This window comes from Galeopterus variegatus, unplaced genomic scaffold, assembly GCF_000696425.1.
Source record: "Galeopterus variegatus unplaced genomic scaffold, G_variegatus-3.0.2 Scaffold243, whole genome shotgun sequence".
Lineage (NCBI taxonomy): Eukaryota > Metazoa > Chordata > Mammalia > Dermoptera > Cynocephalidae > Galeopterus > Galeopterus variegatus.
Window position 1 is genome coordinate 657,523 of NW_007726354.1, and position 5,235 is coordinate 662,757.

General features: G+C 33.8%; 1 protein-coding gene across 1 annotated transcript in view; it reads left to right on the top strand.

Moving 5' to 3' along the window:
- The window catches only part of BPTF (bromodomain PHD finger transcription factor), a 141,867-nt gene that overhangs the window by 50,368 nt on the left and 86,264 nt on the right, over positions 1-5,235 (top strand). The window lies entirely within an intron of this gene.

Consider the following 5,235-nt stretch of genomic DNA (forward strand, 5'->3'; position numbering starts at 1 on the left):
GCCGCCGCGCTTCCCAAGCGGCGCACTGTAGCAGTGCGCCACCGGGCCGGCCCATCCATTTATTTTTTCAGTCATTTATTTCTATCAGTATAGACTCATGGATATTTGTTTTATACTTTGAGTTATAATTCAGTACAGCCTTATTTATTTGGCCACTCAACTCTTTTCTCTTTATTCTTTTTTTTTTTTTTTTCTAGTAATAAATATGTATGATATTTTTTAAAAGTTTGAATAGTACAAAAAGATATGCATTCAAAAGTGAATCGTTCTCCTTCATAAACCCTAATTTCACCTTCCTTTTTCCAGAGACAGTCATAATTGCCACTCTTTTAATCCTGCCAGATATATTCTGTGCTGTTTAATTGATATCACTGGTGTTTTCTAATAGTGCCTTTTAATTTTAACTTAGATAAAAACGATTAGGTGAGGTTCTGCAGGCATACTTTTAAGTGCCTGTATGCTTCTACATACATTACGTGCTATACAAATAATCTTATTAATTTTCCTCATTCTTCACTTGCTTAAAAATAGAATATATTTAATAAATATATTGAGTTCACCTGTAGCCAAGCTTGTTCTCACATATTCTGCATCAGTATTCTCTTGAATTCATGCATATTTTTGAAGAATGATAGTCATGCTGTCACATATAAATACTGCTGCACAAAAAATATACTTTGTCTTCAGAAACAAGCAGACTTATTAGTTTATGAATTATATTCATATCTGGTAGTTTAGAAGTATTTCACTATTAGAAAGTATTTCACTGTTTAGAAAAATAGTTTTATATATAATTTTTTTCATCAGAAAAGTTTCAGTCTTCAGAATTCTTTGGGGAGGTCAACAATTGCAGCAATATAATCCCTGTGTCACTCATTCCCTTCCATAATAAAGATCATATAATAGGAAGTTTTATTAATTTCAGCCAGGTTATTTCCCATTTAATTTTCTTTCAAGAGATTCTTTGGGGAGGTCAACAATTGCAGCAATATAATCCCTGTGTCACTCATTCCCTTCCATACTAAAGATCATATAATAGGAAGTTTTATTAATTTCAGCCAGGTTATTTCCCATTTAATTTTCTTTCAAGATTCATGACATTAAAATTGACAAATCCCTTTTTGCTCTCCTTTGTCCTCAGCTTTTAGTACAGTAATAGAGGAGCATCTCCAGTCCCCTAAGAGGCAATGTGAAGTGTGCTTTTATCAAGTATGTTGAATTAGAAATATTTTCCAGAGTGAGTTTGTCTGTGTGCAGAATTGAATATACAGTATCATCTTAATGAAATACAATACAAAACCAAAACAGGAATGGATAATCAAAAGTATTTAGTGTTCTGGTTTTAGGGAATGTGAAAAACAAAATGTCCAATGTAGGGGAATTGATTAATTTCATTGTGGGTTATCATATGATAGAACAGTGTATATTGGAGAATTAAATAAGGTACCATGTAAAAACAGTGCTTGGGTCATTAAGGTACTCTTCCTCTACATAACCAACTGGGTAAAAGTTGACCAGCTTTTATCATTAAAAATAATCAGTTAGCATAGTAGAATTAGAGTTGGTTTCTTTTTTATATTTTTCCTATTTCCTACAGTGAGCATGTTATATTTCAGTGCAATTCAGCATGTAAAGTATTTTTTTAAAATTAGTTAAATCTTTTGTAGTAATCAAAAACAGTAGAGAGAACTTTGAGCTTTAGGCCACCAAATAGTCTTAGAAAGTTAGATGACCAAATCCTGTGTCCTGTGAGATTGCCTTGCAACCTGCAGTTACCCTCTTAATACTACATGGAGTCCATTTACTGAGGTGAAATCCACTTTGGATTTAATGGTGAGATCTGGACCCACCAAAAATGACATATACTTGTATATTTTTTCTTTTTCTTTTTTTGGGTAAGGTGCAACCAACCTGATACTAGAGGAGGAGGGATTTACAAGAATTGAAAACTGATGAGGAAAAGCAGCAGAAACTAACTTCTTTGAGTACCTGCTGTGGGCCAGATGCTCAACTAGGTGTTTGACAAGTCTTTAATCCTCTCAAAAACTTTGTAAGGAGTGTACTGGCAACGAATTGAACATTCAGATAAAACATCAGTCCACTGTTACCTTTATTTGCTCTCTTTGGGAACTGAAATCTTGGCTATGATAGTTTAGGACTACCTAATCCAGGTAAATACCCAAAATAATATCTAATATTGTTCTTTAATTTGGGATTTTATTAAATGAAAACAAAGGAAACTACCAGGGTTGTGATAATAGCCAAGAATAATTTGCAGCATAACAGGAATTTCGGAATCAGAGCCTGTCCTAATGACTCCGACTTGACATTTTTAACCTTTCAGAGAGTATAAATCCTTTCAAATTTATAGCCCTCTGATTTTTACATAAATGTATATCCACTGTAGTAAAGCTTAATTCGATTTTTGATAGTTGTAGTTTTCATCTCCATCTTTTCCCAATATTTTATGAAATATATTTTATGAAATACATATTTGAAAAACATACAGAAAGATTGAAAGATTACAAAGTAAACACCCTATGTCCATTATCTAGATTCTACAATTTACTATATATTTGTAACTGTAAATATATAGTTTATTATATTTGCTTTATCATATACTGTCATGAAAATTATGTTTTATAATGTTTTATTTTGCTTATTTAGATGAAGTTTACTTTTAGAATAAATTTTCCTAAGTAGAGATGGTTTCCAAAACCTGGTAGGTTAATTTTTTCTGTTTAGTTTCTAAATATTCATGTAAAGTATAAAATATACATGTTTATAGAATATGCATATTTACTATAGATCAGATATAACCTAAACTCATTATTTTTTCTTTCATTCTTTTAATGTTTTTCTCTCTCCTCAACTTTTTTGGTCTGTTTTTCCATGGCTGTGGTTGTCATAGTTTTTTGAGCCTAATACCAGTATGAACAGATTGATAAATATATGAATACTTGATAGAGTGGTTAACAAAACAGAATATTTGAAATTAGAACCTTCATAAAAAATTAGAGAACTGTAGTCATTCTTTCTGTGCTTTTCACCTAATTTAAATGGTCTAAACTTAGTAGGCCATTTTAAAAAAATTGTTTGATTCTCATTAAATGGCACTAGGAAGGTAGGGAGGAGGTACAACAGTTTGGTTAGGAAAAGCTGGCAGTTGACAGTCAGGATGTAGCTATGTTTGGAAGTAAGATATAATGTGCTTCTAAGAAAAACAGGTAATTGGTAACTAGATTTTCTTTTTCCAAATAAAAAGCTCTTTAGAATATAGTGATTGAGGGGCCGGCCTGGTGGCGCACTTGGGAGAGTGCAGCGCTGGGAGCGCAGCTGCGCTCCCGCCGCGGGTTCGGATCCTATATAGGAATGACCGGTGTGCTCACTGGCTGAGCGCGGTGCGGGTGACACCACACCAAGGGTTGCAATCCCCTTACCGGTCACGAAAAAGACAAAAAAAAAATATAGTGATTGAGATATTCATGTTAATAAGTTAAGTGTTCTTAGGAAGAGTAAACGAAGCCAGGGTAAATCAGAACTCAAAGGCAGTATGTATAAATAGATAAAAGGATGTGTAGAAATAATGTAAAATGGATCCTAGGAAGACTTGAAGGGTGGGGGGAACAGAAAATATTCTAGTTGCAGTTCCTTCAGTTTCAAATTGTATTCCTGTAGCTGTATCAGATGATCATATAATAATTGGCTTTGAATTCTTACAGCAATTAGTAGTAGAGAAGGTAGAGAGAATGTGGAGAATTAACTTGAACCTGTTCAAACGTAGTCACTTTACCAGATCAGTATTTTCCAGGGATGACCTTCCAGGGTTTTTCTAATCCTGAGAAATAAACTAGGTACCTACAATTTAAGAAATATTGACCAAAATGAAGGTAGAGAACATTTAAACAAAGGAAATGTAAACAAGGAAATCCAAAAATCCAAAAAGGAGTACATGGGTACACATGGCATTAAAAATACTCCTTTTTATTTGCAAACATTGTACTCTGGTTGTTAAATTTATTTCTCATGGGGGTACAGTTGAGCAATTCTGAAACTACTGTGTGTAGTAGGATTGAACAAATAACTAGATATATTGCAGGCGAGAGCCAGGTTTCTCACTGTCAAAGTAGTTAAAAATAATCAAGGGTACAATGCTAGAATGAACCATACACAAAATACGCTCATACATACATATCCACACACAGAGATATAGAAGTAATGTAGATGTGAATATACATGGGTTAATGTGTAGACACACATTTCCTAGCTTCTTTGGCTGATAGAGCCGAGAAGCAGAAACACCCCAGTATTAACAAGTAATACCTATCACCCAGATTGTGACTCCTAAACATCATTCTCCAATTAAAAAAAAAAAGAACCAAGGCTCCTTGGAGAGATGGTAGATCTAGGTTGGGAAAAGGAAAATATGAAGTGAGCCTAGAGCATTTTATAATGCTGAAAAGTAAGGAAGTGCTGAATGAATGAATGGACGAATGAAACATGTCAAAAGGACACAGGACTCTGCAAAAGTTCCCAATGGGCAAAGCTGGAATAATTTGAGCAACAAAATTAAAAGTTATAGTATTGGATTATAAAACAAAGAATGTAATTAATATCCACGAGTTCATACTGATATATCCTGTGGTCTGCACTCTGTGGTCCTTTCTGTACCGTGTGGTCTGTACCATGCCATGGTATTACTCTGCCCAAGTTGAAAGAGGGTTAGATCCCTCTGGGATTTACTGACTTTTAGCATAGTTGTGGGACTTCAGAGAGAAAAACTTTTTCCATGCAGGCCTCTGTTTTTTCACTTGTAAAGTTGAGGAAATAGCTTGCCCGGGGTCACATGGCTAGTTCAAGTCATATCTACACTGGGTTCCAGGTTTCTAGGTTTTGGTCACTGCACCATGCTCCCCAGACTGTGAGTCTGTGTTAACTTGCAGTTTTTGTCGTATGAAAGAGGACGTGACAGTAATCTATATCAAGTCTTAGTTTCAAAAGATAGACTAATTTTACTTTTTTATTTTCAAAGAAAGGAGAGCCTAAAATTACCGTCTATTTTTTAGAAGCGAAAGGTATCCCAAATTGGTTGAGTTCTCTAGACAACATATTGTTAGCAATCTTGATTTCTTCTTTCATAATTCTAATGCTTTTAAAATATTTAATTTTTCTCTTTAATAACTTGTATTTAAACTCTTTTTTTTTTTTTTGTCTTTTTGTCTTTTTGTCTTTTTG